General features: G+C 41.1%; 1 protein-coding gene across 1 annotated transcript in view; it reads left to right on the top strand.

Moving 5' to 3' along the window:
* COMMD1 (copper metabolism domain containing 1) overlaps positions 1-3,238 on the top strand; it is a 155,093-nt gene extending 151,855 nt beyond the window's left edge. Inside the window, exon 4 of the mRNA XM_046660181.1 lies at positions 1,307-3,238. The gene's annotated coding sequence lies outside the window, so the exon portion shown is untranslated. The remainder of the gene's footprint in view (positions 1-1,306) is intronic.
* The last annotated feature ends 13,294 nt before the right edge of the window (positions 3,239-16,532 follow it).

Here is a 16,532-nt window from a genome sequence, read left to right as displayed (position 1 = left end):
AGGCCTAGAGGAGCCTGCCTAACTTAGAAGAGGTTTACTGACCCTAGTAAAACCTGACATGCTTTTGGAACTGATTCAGGCGTTTGGATTAGTTCTGCCTAAATCTGGGGGGGGGTCTGGTTTGATCTGAGCTACTGAGAAACATGGGCTTTTCTGGAACCTACAACAAAACTGGCCTCATCACAAAGGGACTCCCTTCACTCATCTCAACTCAGGATTGTGGGGAAGGAAAAATGTCTACTGAGGGAATGTGAGATCTTTTACGTCAGAAAATTTTACCTGAGTCATCAAATAAAACCTCTTCAAGAAAATTTCAGGGCTGGCCTGGTGGCGCAGCGGTTAAGTTCGCATATTCCACTTCTCAGCGGCCCGGGGTTCGCCGGTTCGGATCCCGGGTGTAGACATGGCACCACTTGCCAAGCCATGCTGTGGTAGGCATCCCACATATAAAGTAGAGGAAGATGGGCATGGATGTTAGCTCAGGGCCAGTCTTCCTCAGCAAAAAGAGGAGGATTGGCAGTAGTTAGCTCAGGGCTAATCTTCCTCAAAAGAAAAAAAAGAAAATTTCTTCAAGAAAACTAGTGCCAAAACTAGGTCCTAGGGTCTGGCCCTGTGGCCAAGTGGTTAAGTTCTTGCGCTCTGCTTCAGCGGCCGAGGGTTTCACCAGTGTGGATCCCGGGTGCAGACATGGCACTGCTCGTCAGGCCATGTTGAGGCAGCGTCCCACATGCCACAACTAGAAGGACCTGCGCCTAGGATGTACAACTATGTACTGGGGAGATTTGGGGAGAAGAAGGAAAAACAAAAAAACAAAAAAAAACTAGGTCCTAGAAGAGAAGTTACATCAAACGCCGAGAATATTCTGAGGAGGAAGCTGTCAATCAGTATATGGAGGCTATAGTCCTTGTTGAACTGATTTTGTCCGCTGATACTGATAAAATTTAGAAACCTCAGTTGCCTTTGGGATGTAATGTGTTCAAAAAATGTAGTTCTCTTGGTCTGCGGTTACAGCATATGTCAGTTCTAACGAGTTTATTCCAGGGCAGGAATAAGTCCTCTTTTGTTAAGCATTTTCTTCTAAATCAGTTTGGAGACATTTCTAGGAGCTCTTCCAACACTGAAGCTGAAAATATTGGCTTTCTCCTTGATTAAAACCATCCCAGCAGTTAGCAAACAATGACCAGAAGGTTTTAAATGTAGCTCCTGTGGACCCTTCAGAAAACATCTTGAAACAGTATGGTAAATAGATTCAGAAAAGCCCTCTGGTTTGGCCAAAGAACTGTTAAAACTTGCTTTCTCTTCTCAGGGCTGCTGTCACATGATCCTGGAGAATTTAGATAATGTCTCCTGCTATAAAATGGAGGAAAGAATATCTCATCAGATAAAGAGATTCCAGATGTCATTGGAAGGAAGGACCATAGCTACCACATTAGTATTGACTCACATATCCAATGAAAATCTGTGGAAGCCCGAAGGAACAGCCCTGGGCCCACAGGGAGAGGAAATCATTGTCGTGGTTTGAAGCTCTGTTTAGATCATCCTATGAAAGTAATAGTCACAAAAGTGGACGTGGGGCTTTTTTACTGTATCTGAAAACCCTAGGTCATTGGAAAAACTGTTAGTGTGTACTGGCTTTTTCAGAATAATATAATAATAATAATAATAAAAAAGAAACTGGTTGCTGCAGGTGGTCCCCACATTTAACACTAAACATTTGAATGCAAGTGGTTTTGGACAGGCTGTTTGCATGTTTTATATTTCCTGGTGATTTTTTTAATTTCCGATTACCAAAGGAGTTATATGTTTATTGTAGTCTTTTGTGAAAATACAGAACATACGAAGAGGAGCAGTTAAATGATCCGTCAACTTAACATACAGAGATAACAAAAAGAAGGCCAGAACTGGGAAAAGAGTTGACTTTCCCTGAATAAATTCCTGGAAGTGGAGTGCATGGTTTTTAAGACTTTGATAAACATTACCAAATTGCTCTCCAGAAAGGTTATATCAGTTTTTATTCCCTCTAAGAAAATATAAGAACAAATCATTCCCTTTCTTGCCTAATTGGATTTTATCTGTTTTTTTGTATTTTGGGGGACTAATTTGTTTTTGTAAATTTTTGCAAGGGACATTTATTTAAACCAGGACATCTCCCTGGGGAGAGTGCAAGCATAGAGAAAGGACCAGGGAAGGAGAAAATTGACATAAGGGTCCCAGCAGACCCCACTAGGTTTCCTACTTCTGTAAGCCTAGGTTAAAATCACTTTATTTTGAGTTCAGGAAATGTGGGGCAAAATAAAAATAATCCTCAGCCTGAACTAGGCCTTGTAGAAATTGTCCCTGCTTGAGCAGTAAGCACTCTAAGTCCAGTCTGATTAGAAATAGTCCGGGCAAACCAAAAGTTGCTTCCGAATAAAGTCGGAAAGAAACTCCAGACTTGAGTAGTTTCATATAGGTAAGGAGCAAAGGATTTGGCTTTATTCTCAGGACTGGCTTTTCTTGGAAGTTCTGGTTCTTAGCGGCTTCGTCAGTGAAGGCTTAAATTCCACCATTATAGCCTCCTCTTTCCTTTGTATGACCTCTCTTCTCTGTCTTGTTTTAATGATGATTCAAAAAGAATTACAGCATTTTAAACTTTAGTTTAATTTATTCTCCCTCAAATGCTAGAAGGTGGTGAAAAGCAAAGGATGACATTGAGTATCTGAAATCTTAAATAGCTGACATTGTGTCAAGCTATTAGTTGTTGAAGTGCTTTTTTTAGATCTGAGTGAAAATTTGGAAAAGTGAATATAAATAGAAGTTAAAGGAAAATAAATATTAAACAGATGTTAGAAAATAGTGTTTTCTAAAGTGCACAATAAATATCTCTACCAGTGAAGGGACAAGGATATAGAAGGAAGTCTTCTAGAGTCAGCTCAGAGATGATTGGCTATTTTCCTAAAAGAACAGGATGCTGGAAGAATGGACATTTGTGGGACAATTGTCACCTTATAATTCTTAGTTGTCCAACTTTCCAGCCAAGGTTTTCAAATATTTTAGATGGTGATTTAGCCAGCAGAAGGGAAGACCCAATAGAGTATAATTAGCTTGTGCTTAACTCTAGTTGCAAAGTATACAGGTTTTTGTGGGGTTTTTTGAGGAAGATTAGCCCTGAGCTAACATCTGCTGCCAATCCTCCTCTTTTTGCTGAGGAAAATGGTCCTGAGCTAACATCTGTGCCCATCTTCCCCTACTTTATATGTGGGACATCTGCCACAGCATGGCTTGCCAAGCAGTGTGTAGGTCCCCACCTGGGATCCGAACTGGCAAACCCTGGGCCGCCGAAGCAGAACTTGCAAACTTAACCACTGCGCCACCGGGCTGGCCCCAAAGTATGCAGTTTTTAACCTCAAAAATTGAGAGAGAGCAATTTTTATCTAAGTGCAGTCAATTCTTCCTGATCTGGGGAATGGCCATAATTGTCTCTTATAGCATCACAACTGTATGCAATGCTGAGCTAGCCTTTGTTACAAAGGATCCTGCCTGGGCCTGCTTCTTATCAGATAAACAGTGACAACTGATATAACTTATAAGTTAAGTTCATATATTATGAGAATAAAATACTAGACCTGTACATAAGCAGATGGAAAATATGGGTATTTACTCACCAAGACTATAATTAGGCCTTTTATTTCTCTTGTACCTGCTCTTGTTTCCTGTGTAAGGGTTTCAAGTTCTCTTGATTCACAGGATGCAGGTGGGGAAGAGATGAAAAGGGGGGAAATATGGATTTGATTGTACAAGTGGATTAGAGATTAAACTGTTTAAAAGAAATTTAGGCTGAAAAAATGAAAATAGTTAAAATCTAAATGCTTTTATTTTACTGTTTTTATATTAATAAATGTAAATAAAAATAAATTTGGAGATTTTGTATGATTCATATTCTAGCTGTTTTTAGAACCATGACTAAGATTTGGCAACTGATTTGGAGTCTTTTGGTAAAAGCTAATTTATCATCTTGTCAAAATGGGGAAACATCTGGTCGGAAAGGGCAGAGGACTTGTATAAGGCCGTGGTCAGGAAGAGACCTCAGGGTATTGTCTTCCATCTTTATGTTCTACCTGCCAGACACTCCAAAAGAATACTGTGTGCTTGTAAAAAATGTCTCTGTCCTTGCTGATTGTATTTAGATGATGACAGTTCCTACAGTGATGAGTTTTGTATGCAGGTGTGACCTTGGGACTGTGAGATCCAATGTCACTTGCAGCCTGCATCCATGTTAGATCTTTCTCTGAGCTGAGGTTGCTGATGCTCTTTGTAGAGCCTGATGCTGTTTCTGATGACCTTGACCTCACTGTCCACTCAATGCCACCCATCTCAGAGCAAATGTGCAAGATGAGTCTCCTGCCACATGGGGCTTCCTGGCTGTCCACAGTACCCACGTAGGCAGTAGATTGTCCTTATCCTAGCTGGACAATCATGACCCAAGCTTGCTAAATACATCCTAACTCTTGGCCATTAATTCATTGTAACAATGTCTGTGGTGAATTCTGTAGCAGCTACTTCCTCACTATTATGGTTTTCTCAACATGGTCCACCCATGGTGCAGTAGAATAGAGATCAGATTTTTTTTTTAATGTTGTAATTATAAAAGTAATACATGTTCATTAAAAAATTATTATTTAATTTTTAAATCAGTACAGAATTGTGTGGAACAAAAGTAAGTCTCCCTTGCCTTCTGCTGTTAAAAAAATCTCTCAGGGCCAGCCCGGTGCGCAGCGGTTAAGTGTGCACATTCCACTTTGGAGGCCTGGGGTTCGCCGGTTCGGATCCCAGGTGCAGACATGGTACCGCTTGGCAAGCCATGCTGTGGTAGGTGTCCCACATATGAAATAGAGGAAGATGGGCATGGATGTTAGCTCAGGGCCAGTCTTCCTCAGCAAAAAGAGGAGGATTGGCAGTAGTTAGCTCAGGGCTAATCTTCCTCAAAAAAAAAAATCTCTCTTCCCAGAAGACATTGCTGTTAACAGTCTGGCTTTTCCTTCCAGATACTTTCTCTGTGTGTTTGTGTGTGTGTATGTATGTGTGTGTGTGTGAGAGGAAGATTGGCCCTGAGCTAACATCTGTTGTCAGTCCTCCTCTTTTTCCTCAAGGAAGATTGTCACTGAGCTAACATCTGTGCCAATCTTCCTGTATTTTTATGTGGGATGTCACCACAGTGTGGCTGGAAGAGCAGTGCTAGGTACACACCCAGGATCTGAACCTGTGTGCAGAGCGTGCGAATTTAACCACTATGCCACCAGGAAAACCCTTCCTGACACTTTCTGTGTACACTTAAATAAGGGTGTATGTATGTATTTTATATATATATATATATATCTCTCTAAATATAATATTTATAAATATATATATATCATTATATAGTTATAGTTGCAAGTACAGATATACCTTCAAAGCATCATTTTAGTGGTTCTTAACTTTTGGATGACACCTTATGTCAAAGAATCCAGTGAAAACTCTGGATTCTCTTTGCCAGAAAAAAATAGATTCACTGAATTTTTCATTCAGTATCAGGAGTTTCATGAATTCTCAGAAGGCAATCTGTGATCACCTCTCCCTACTCCCCAACGTCTTATGGAGCCAGGGGCAGCCTAGAAAATAGCAACAATTTATAATGGATTTGGAGGAGAGGATTATTATTTATAGCAGAAACCTAATGAACCAGAATACTCAGAGTCCTCTTAGTTGAGTTTTCTGGTCAACAGACTTTAATCACCAAATCTTTTTTAATCACAAAACCTTGGATTAGTAGCTCTACAAAAAATCTGAGTTCACTCCCCTATGTGACGATCCAAGGATCCCTCAGCATTCCAGCCTCATCTTTGTGTGCCTACTGAATTGTCACAACTACCATCACAGCACCTGTAGCATTTTAGTACACAACCTTGTATGCACAGCTGTCTCCCCCGGGCTGTAAACTCCTTAAGTGTAGGGACCTTACCTCACACATCTTTGTATCCCCTCCTCCCCCCACCTGCAAAAGTCTCCACAGTTGTGCATGAGATGAATGAGCACCAGAGATATGATGCCTGAGTTGAGTATTAATCAAATACTCTTAGTTTTTCCACTTAGGGAAGAAGAAAGCATTCGAGTCAGATTGAGGTTTGAATCACAGCTCTGCCCAGGGTCCTAGCTGTGTGACCTCAGGCATGTTTAGTTTTCTCATCTGAAAATAGGGATGATAAATCTAATTCACAAAGTTAGATACTATGGAGTAAATACAATTTAGAGATAGTCAAAAAGACATCTTTTAGAAACCTAGATCAAATCCTGGCTCTGTTACTAGTTGTACAACCTTGGGCAATTTTTTAAACATCTCTGTGCTTCAGTTTCTTCATTTGTAAAAAGTGGAGTGACAGTACAGTAGTACCTACTTCTGTCGGCATATTGGTAGAATAAAATGAGTTAACATGTGGAAAGCACCTGGAGTAATGGCTGCATGAAGTCAGCCATATAAATGTTTGCTGCTGCTATTATTATCATTATTACTACTGTTAGGAACTGTTTCCTTACAATGCTGAAACCAGTAGCCATGAAGCAGTTTATAAGCAATATAAGTCAGTAGCCAATTAAGTGCTCAATTGAATGGTGCAAACTACAATTGCTCTGTGAGTTTCAGCAAAGAGAAAAGTCAAAGGGGACTGGAATCATCAGGAAAGGTTTTAAGCCAAAGCTTTTAAAATCAGGTGAACTTGTGAAGGATAGAGGGGTATGTCTTTGGATCTGGAGGTGGAAAGGGAACACATTTCCAGGTATGGGAGGGGTCTCACCTCTTCGTGGAAGGTGCCTTTCTTTTCTCTTGGTGGATATTGACAAACATGGATCATATCCAGCTTATCATCTGGCTCAGGTGCTTGGTGATGAGTTGTTACAAGTGGAGAGGTGAGAAAAGGGATACAAATGCAGTTGTGTTCCCATGGAAGACAAACAAAGCTAAACATAGCCCGAGTAGGAGAACCTATGACTGCTAACAGACATGGGACTGCCCAACTAAACGAACCCCAAGGTGCCCTCCCTCCCTGGAGAGTTGAGGCCTGAAGCAGTTTCTGAGCATCCCTGGCAGAGCTGTGGGCCCATTCTGTCTTGATTGGGAAAGGAAGGTAAAGTCTGTTCTTCTTTCAAGGGTCGCTTACTGCCTCCTGAAGAGAATCACCAGGGCCTAGATTCTGGAAAGGGAAAGGAAAATGAGGAGAACATAAAAAAAGGAACCTTTGTCTTAGCCCATGAGATTCATGTTCATGTCCCCCAAGCAGTTTGCAGAATGGAATGAAGGTTCTTAAAAAAACAACAACAAAAAACCCCCTCCTGCCCTTTCCTCAAAGCACAGTTCAGTTATGGAAGACTTAGAGGGTGTGAAGGTTGTTACTCTATGCAAAACTGAACTTTGCCTGAAGGGTTTATATTTTCTGTCAATCAATATCAGCCCAAGAATGGCACAAGAAGACAGACAGGCCATGTAATATTTTGTTCTTCCCTGAAGCCCCAGTCTGATCTGGATTGGCTGGTCAGGATGGGGGCTAGAAGTGAGGTGCCAAATCCTCTGGGTACAGAGGGACCACCTGGCTTTGGACTTCATAGACCAAGAAGGTGCCTTTCCCCAGATCCTCTCTGAGCTGGAAGAAAGCAAATCACTTCATAAGCTACTGTATTCATAAGTTACTGTATGATCCATTAAACCATAGATGTAGCCATTTGCTGGATAGTGTACCACCACTTCAAATATGGTCTATAGGGAATTTAGAGAAAAATCTTTTTCCCAGTATCAGAAAGTAAATTAAGTAAACTAATAATAAATCATAAATAAGTAAATAATAAATAATAACTAACTAGATAATCTGGGACCAGGAGCATCTAGTGGGACAGTTATCAGTCCCACCCAATTCCCTTGCTGAGACAGGTGGGAAAAGCTGATCCTTCTTTTCATCCATACTTATGCATGTAATTTTAATAAATGGGGAAAGATAATGCAAAAGTTTAATGGACAGTCCCCTTCCTGCTCCCTGTACTCATAGGGAACAGCTGAATAAAAAGCTAAGGGATTTTGATTATGAAGGTCCCTAAAGAGCTGGAGAAATCTCGCTGAGGACCTGACCCTGGGAGGATCAACTTGCAGCCCTGTGGAACCATTGCTGGAGGGGCAAGACCCAGCAAGTCTCTGTTGCCTTGCCTGAGCCCCGGGAGAGAAGTGGTTGCTGTGCAACCATAGCAGGGCCATTCTTTGTAGATCAAGTGCCACACCTAGTTTTGCACCTGGAAGTTTAGTAAATTAACTGTGCACATGGTTTGTTGAGCTGGGTTGACGAGACAAGTAGTGATTAAACTCTTGTCCTTTCCTTTCATTCTTTTGTCTCATCTATGTCTTGGAGAAGGACTGAAGATTGCTGGTGGCTTGTTGCATTTCTCACCCTTGGTTTACCAAAGGTGCTAAATCACCCAGTCAGTCAGAATTAAGCACATGCGTTCAGCTAAGCCAGAGTTTTTTGAGATATTTTTATTTTCACATTTCAAGAGCATCACCATAGTCATAGGAAAAATCAAGACTTTGTAAGATTTCTTTAATTTCATAGTACTTTTATTTTGAATTATAAATGCAGAGAAGGGAGGAGAATCATCATCTTTTCAGTGCTTTTCAGGGACCGTTAAGGGTCTTAATCAGGCCTGATATCCAGTTTCCAGAGTGCCCTGGGGGAGAAGGGTGTGGCTGCCCAAGAGGCCTGGTATCAGGAGTGAGAGGGTGCTTCCCATTCCGGAATCTCAGAACCCTGACCTTGGCCTTTTGGGTGGAAGTTTATGGACATTTCTGTCTTCAGGGAGTTGTTTTGGTTTTAACTTTACACAAATAATTCATGGATACCTTGTCCTTGAGAAGCATTTAAACCTTACAATTAAGGCTGAAGTCCCCTATGACGAATACCGTCCGTCTTGGTTTTCTTTTCCTCTTCCCCAGCAATAACCTCTGTGGTCACTTTGAGTATATCTCCTTCCAGGTTTTTTTAAATAACTTTTACATACTTGCATATGTGCCCATATTTATAGTATTGTTTGATGTATTTGTATAACATAAGTGCAATCATACTGTATGTATTGTCCTACAAAATTGCTTTTTCCCTCAACAATATGTCTTGAGACTTTTCCAAATTAGTACTGCAGAGACCAACAACCCACCAAACCAGTGTAGAAAATACTTCAAAGTGGAAACATCTAAGCTACAGAAGATGGTGAGAGAAATCTGATCCGAACTTCCTTTATCTGATCAGAACAGAGCTTTACTAGAGTCAGCTGCCAGCACTCTCCCCTCCCCACCCCCTCAACTGTCAAGTCAGGGAGGCACTGACCTTGTCACCAAGACATTCCAAAAAAATTGTGTAAACGAGTCTCACCAGAATCTTCCATCTTTTGAAGCCCAAACCCCCTACCTTCCCTTATTAAGCTGGTATATAAACCTTTACCCCTAGCTACTCCGGAAGCTACTCTAGGGTACTGTAGAGAGTACTATCAAGTGGGCCTGCGTGCATAAAAAATTTTTTTCCCATTAATTTGTGTATTGTCAGTTCATACACAGAACCTCCCTCCCCCTGCCCAATCACCCCTGAGCTGGTAAAGAAGTTTTTCCTCCCAACAGTTTGTATAAATTTTCCTCATTAATTTCAGCTGCTGCATAGCATTCCATAGACACAATAGTTTCCGGGGGGAGGGAGGTATTTATTTATTTTTGAGGAAGATTAGCTCTGAGCTAACATCTGCCACCAATCTTCCTCTTTTTGCTGAGGAAGACTGGCCCTGAGCTAACATTAATTCCCATCTTCCTCTCTTTATATGTGGGACACCTGCCAGAGCATGGCTTGCCAAGAGGTGTGTAGGTCCGCACTTGGGATCTGAACCATTGTAGGGGAGGAAGACATTTCCTCTCCCTTCTCTGGGTTCTTCCGGCTGGAGAATGAATTAAACTTACATGAGACAGAATAGCAGGAGAAAATTAAACAAAGCTTTATAACACATATACATGGGAGAGGCTCAGGCAAGCTGAGCAACTCACCAAAACGGCTGAAGCCGCCACCTTAAATATCATCTTCAGCTAACGACAAAGGAGGATGTTAGGGGTTGAGGGGGAGCTGATCATGGGAGATTACCACACAAGTACAGTAAACAAATGCAGATTTAAGTCCTTGCCTTTGGCATTGATTAAGAGTTTCTAGAGATAAGGGCATCCCCCCTTCTTCCTGGTACAGAGAGGGAGACAACTTTACAGATGGAGATTTCCTTTACAATGTAAATGTCTCCTGACAAAGGGCAAGCAAGTTCCACTCCTCAGAGCCTCCTTCCCTCTCCCAGTTTATCAAAAGTAACCAGCCCCAAATAATCCTCATACCAAAGAGACATATCTTGGGGTGGCCAATTCCAGGCCCCCACACCGTCAAACCCCAGGCCACCGAAGCAGAATGTGTGAACTTAACCGCTGCGCCACCAGGCCAGCCCTAGGGTAGGGGATTGCAGTTAAAATTCCCTGTCAGTGGATATTTAGGTTGTTTACAATTTTTCCTCATTGCTAACAATGCTGCAGTGAACATCCTTGCACATGCCTACCTGTATATATGTGCAAACATATCTTAGAAAACAGGAATTGCTGTATCATGGGTTATGTGCTTTTTAGATTCTAGACACTGGCAAATAGACTGTGGAGGTCCCCAGTCTTCCAGAAAAGGGGGTAGGAGCTGATTTGTAGCCTTTGCCCATATCCATTGCTTGAGTTCTCCCACCGTGGCTGATTTCAAACAGCTTATGTGACATTACCAAACTTGGAGTTGGGAAGGGATATGCACAGTCGGCTCTTGCAGGCTGGTATAAACTGGCTCCAGCACAGTTCCCAATAGCCCTTTAAAGTAGCCCAACCAACTTATACTTCCACAAGCAGTGTATGAAAGTATCTTGATAATATCACCCTTTTTTGCCAATATGATGAATCAAAAATGGTATCGCATTTTGCCTTGCATTTTTCCAGTCACCAGTGAGGTTGAACATCTTTTTGTGTCTTTGCTATTTTTATTTCCTCTTCTGTGAAACTGTCCATATCTTTTGCCTGTTTTTCTTTTGAGTCGTTTGCCTTTCTTACTGATTTGGAGGAGCCCTTGATGTAGTCTAGAAACATATCATCCATCAAGGAGTTTTCAGTCTATTCTAGAGGATGCAATTGGAGGAATATTCTCAAATTTCATTAATCGCCTGCTGTATGAACATATCCATCAAGGACTACGACTGAGAGAAAAGTACACGTTGTGTACATCAAACTCTATGTGTACTTGTTTAAGATCGTGGTAGGGGCAGTTGAACATGCCCATGCATACCAGTAACACTAATAAAAAGTAATTACTATGAAAAAAAGTATATTTTGCCTCCATCAGCCTATTTGTCATTTTTTTCACAAGTATCTTATTGATCCTCACTTCCATTGGGGTCACTTAGGTCACTGCACTTTTTTCTTGAGGGAATACATACACCAGCACTTCTGATTCTCACTGAAGTCTCTTTTGAGTCTTCCTGTGAGGCCTCATTCCTCATCTGCTTTTCACTGTTGGCCCTGATCTGAAAGGTGGAGTGCTTTTCTCTTGAGGCTGTTTCTCCCTGAAAATGACTGGCTGCCCCACCAGCTTGCCGTCCTCTGGGGTGCACTGTTCCCAGAATCCCTCAAACGCAGGATGCCGGAGGCGAGCTGTTCTTACAAAGGCAGAGCTGTGTAGAAGGAAACGTAATAGAGATGTCATCTTAGGTGGGAGTGGTTATCTGCAAAATGTGATTCTGACCACTTATAATTTGCTACTTAGATTTCAGACTTGAACCAAACATCAAAAGTTTTAAGTTGAAAAGATACTGAAAAAGTACCAAGTGGTAATGCAGATGTTAGGAAGGGCAACTCTTTTGTTTGTTTGTTTATTGAGGTCACATTAGTTTATAACATAAATTTCGGGGATCGGCCCGGTGACGCAGCGGTTAAGTTCGCACGTTCAGCTTCTCCACGGCCCAGGGTTTGCCAGTTAAGATCCCGGGTGCCAAGATGGCACCACTTGGCAAAAGCCATGCTGTGGTAGGCGTCCCATGTATAAAGTAGAGGAAGATGGGCATGGATGTTAGCTCAGGGCCAGTCTTCCTCAGCAAAAAGAGGAGGATTGGCAGTAGTTAGCTCAGGGCTAATCTTCCTCAAAAAAAAACAAAAACATAAGTTTCAGTTGTACATGATTATATTTTCACTTCTGCATAGACTGCATTGTGTTCACCACCAAAAACCTAGTTGAGGTAGGGCAACTCTTGCACCCCAATTCCCTGGTATTCTTACCCATCTTTCTTGCCCCCACCACAATGCCCAGTACTGTTTTAGAGAATTCTGAAAAAGGTTCTTGATTCTCTGAATTTGCACTAAGCTGGAAACTAACTTTGGCAACATGTTAGAGCAGCAAGGAGTTCCTAACCAGGGATGGACATCAGAATCCCCTGGGCAGTGTCTACTAGACATGCCAAGCTTGCTGAATCAGAGTTTGGGTAGAGGGCCGGCATATTTGCCAAAATGTATTTGGCAAAAAGTTCTGGAATGATTCTGATATGCCCTCATAACTAGGAACCACTACTCTATGCTAGTGCCATTCCATGACAAGATTGGTACAGACATTCAGCGTAAGTGTTTAGAAACATCTATAGCAATTTCACAGAGCATATCTGTTGAGTATAATAATAAATTTGGGCTTGTGTTGTACATATATTTTTTATTTTATCTTTTTAAAAATTGTGTATCTTACAAAATTATCAGGTTTGATGGATTGGAAATTTTAAAAATCAGTCCTTCCTCACAGATAGTTTGAGAGGCAGTGTTCTAGACTAGTTTAGCTGTGTCCAAGTCGGACAGGCACAACTAAAAATTCTCTGGTTTGGTAGCTTTGTGATCTTAGGTGAGTGAGTAAGTCTCAGTGACCTCTTCTGGTGGGTCATTGAGAGGATTAGAAATAATGAATGTATGTAAAGCACTTAGCACACTGCCTGATGTTAATAGAAGTTGTTGGAAGCCCATGATGGAATAATTCCTAACAAAACTATCTTCCAGTTGGCTGTTGAAATCACACAGAATCATGGAGACTGGTGAGTGAGTCTTTTTATTCAGGCTCAGGCATCATATTCTAACCGACCTAGAGTGCACAGCACGACAGGCATTTGACTGCCCTCTGTAAGGTGTTTAACCATGAGTACAGGGGCTTAGTGGCCAAGGCACCTACAGGGCCAACCTCTACTCAGCAGACTTCCCCTCAACTTCTTCTTATAATCCTCCTCTCTTATAATCCCCTTCCCCGTAGTCCTCTGTTTCTTCCCCCAGAGATCCCAACAGCTTTTTACATCTTAAAAGCACAGTCATTTTCTGTTCCTGGTGGAGGGTAAGGAGGGAGGCGGGGGGCATTTCTGACCACTGTGGTCTGACCTCCTGTTCAAGCATCTGAAAATAACCAGACCATTCATGCTGTGCCTGTTAACCTCCTGCAGGTATCACTTCTGTGTCCTTATTGTGCTAAAAGAGTATCTATCTCTTCCTTTGACTTGTATTACAAACAGTCCCTTTCTCTTACCTTCGCCTTGGTGGGTACCATTATCATTATTACTAGGGGCAGTGTTGTGTCATAGTTAAATACAGGTGCTTTGGAGCCAGCAACTTTGGATTGAATTCTGACTCTGCTACGTGTTAGTTGTGTGGCTTAGGAAAAATGTAGTTTTTAAAAAATCATCATAACTACTATTAGGAGCAACCATAGCAGGGCTATTTACTGTAGTGGAGAATGGGTTCGAGCCTTTTGGCCCAACTTGAATATTCAGGAAAGTGGACTGGAGTACAAGGCTTTAACAGGCCATCTTTTCTTCCAGGATCCACAGTTCTTTTAGATGACAGCACAGACCACTTGTTGGGTCTGACTATAAAATCTGAACTTCTCTGGTTAGGGTTTTTTAATTTAAGGCAATGTGATTTAAAATTCCTCATCCGCAGTATTTCCTGTAAACCAGAAGTTAGGTCTAGAATCTTGATTAGTTCAGATTAAAATTTTTGGCAAGAATACTTCATAGTTTTCTCAAACCTAAATTCCTGTACAGATTTAATTCTAGCAACTAGCTAGTTAGCTGTTTGCTTTCCATTTTCGTCTGTTTGTCTCCACTGACTTGTTCACCCTTCAGGCTTCAACTTAGATATCACTCTCTCAGGGAAGCTGCCTCTGACCCTCCAAGTCTAGTACATGGGCTCCTTTCATGACTTCACTAGACAGAATTGTATCTGGATGCCCCAGTAAACTTCTTGCAGCCCACCTTCCCCTGTCCTACCTCGCTCTGCCTTTCACCTACTTGATACCTGTGCATCCTTCAGTCCTCAGCTCAGATGGTGTACCCTGTAGGTCAGCTTTCCCCATTATACAATCAGCCATATTCTCTTGTGATTTTCTTTCATAGCATTTATCACAAGTTATTTCTGGATTTTCTTTTTCATGAAAGTCTCACTAATTAGACTATAAACTTTTGGAGGCTGGGGTCATGTTTACAGTTGCTTACTGCTGTATCCCCAGCACCTAGCATGGTACCTGGCTCATTGTAGCAGTTACTAAATATTTATTGGATGATAAAAGGTGCTATTTCATTCATTCATTTCCTTTAGAACAGGAACTGTCTTTTTGATGTTTGTGGCCTCAGTATCTAGTTGGTACACTAAGCCCTCCACAAGACTTTATAACACAGGTACACAACCCCTTTATGGTATGAGAGAGACAGGAAGGAAAATAGGTCTGCTGGGAGGCCAAGAAAATGGGAAAATCTGTCTCTCTCACCTGTGGACCATTCTTCCCAAAAGTGTTTACCCTGAGTCTACAAGCCTCTATACTTAACTTCCAGTTTACAGGAAATAAAGAGAGAGGAGGATATTTGATAACACCATGAGGAAACAATCAGACAAATCCAGAAATTGCAGAACATTCTGCAAGACAACTGGCCTAGACAAAATGTCATGAACAGAAAAAGATGGGAAGATTATTCTAGATTAAGAGATTGAAGAGACATAACATCCAAATGCATTATATGATCCTTGATTGGATCCAGGTTAGGAAAAGGCAATTACAGAAGACATTTTGAGCACAATTGGAGAAGTTGAAATATGGACTGTATATTAGATGATACTTTGGAATTATTGTTGCTTTTCTTAGATATCTTATGTAAAAAAATGTCTTTATTCTTAGAAGAAGTGTGATAAAATATTTAGGGATGAAGTGTCATGATGTCGGTAACTTATTTTCAAATTATTTAGCAAAAATAAAATACAAATATAGATAAATATGGTCAAATATTAACAACCTTTGAATCTGGGTGGTGGAGGTAAACAGATGGTCACTGTACAAGGTTTTTCGTTTGTGGTTTTGGGATTTTGGGTGGGGGGCAGGTTCATTGAGGTATAATAGAGTAAAATTCAAAGTTTTTAAATTTACATAGTGTAAAATTTTATTAATTTTGACAAATGCATGCAATCGTGTAATTACCATCACCATCAAGATCCATTATACTCCATACAAATGCAGCCAAGAAGACAAGGGCTGCTCCGCAGAATCTCTGTCTGCCCAGGATGAGCAGGCTTTGCCAGTTTTCTCACCCGTCTCACAGTCCCTTGTTGCAAAAGCTCTATAGCAGGCGAGCACCGCAGAGAGGAACCGGCCTCCCTTCCCCCACTGATAGAAACCGGATCATTCATACATTGCTGGGGGGAACGTAACGTGGTACAGCCACTCTGGAAATCAGTTTGGCAGTTTCTTAAAAACCTAAACATACAACTACCATACAACCCAGCAATTGCAATCCTGGGCATTTATCCCAGAGAAATTAAGACATGTGTTCAACCAAAACCTGTGCACATATGTTTATAGCAGCTTTATTTGTAATAGCTCAAAACTGGAAACAAACCACATGTCCTTCAACAGGTGAATGGTTAAACAAACTGGTACATCCATATGAAGGAATACTCCTCAGCAATAAAAAGAAACAAACTATTGATCACACACAACCTGGATGAATCTCCAGAGAATTATGCTGAGTGGGAAAAAACCAATCCCAAAAGCTTATATACTGTATTATTTCATTTATATAACACTCTTAAATGACAAAATTATAGAAATGAAGAACAGATTAGTGGTTGCCAGGGGTAAGGAGAGGTGGGAGCAGGAGGGAAGTGGGTGTAGCTATAAAAGGGCCACATAAGGGATCCTAGTGCTGAAGGAAATGTTCTGTATCTTGACTGTGTCAAGTTAATATCCTGACTGTGATATTGTACTATAGTTTTGCAAGATGTTACATAAGGAAAGCTGAGTAAAGGATACATAGAAACTCTCTATAGTATTTCTTATAGCTGTTATGTGAATCTACAATTACCTCATTAAAAAGCTTAATTTTTTAAAAGTTGGAAAGGATTCGAATAGACATTTGTCCAAAGAAGGTATACA

Source organism: Equus quagga, chromosome 5 (assembly GCF_021613505.1).
Source record: "Equus quagga isolate Etosha38 chromosome 5, UCLA_HA_Equagga_1.0, whole genome shotgun sequence".
Taxonomy (NCBI): domain Eukaryota; kingdom Metazoa; phylum Chordata; class Mammalia; order Perissodactyla; family Equidae; genus Equus; species Equus quagga.
This window is presented reverse-complemented; position numbering and strand designations above follow the sequence as displayed.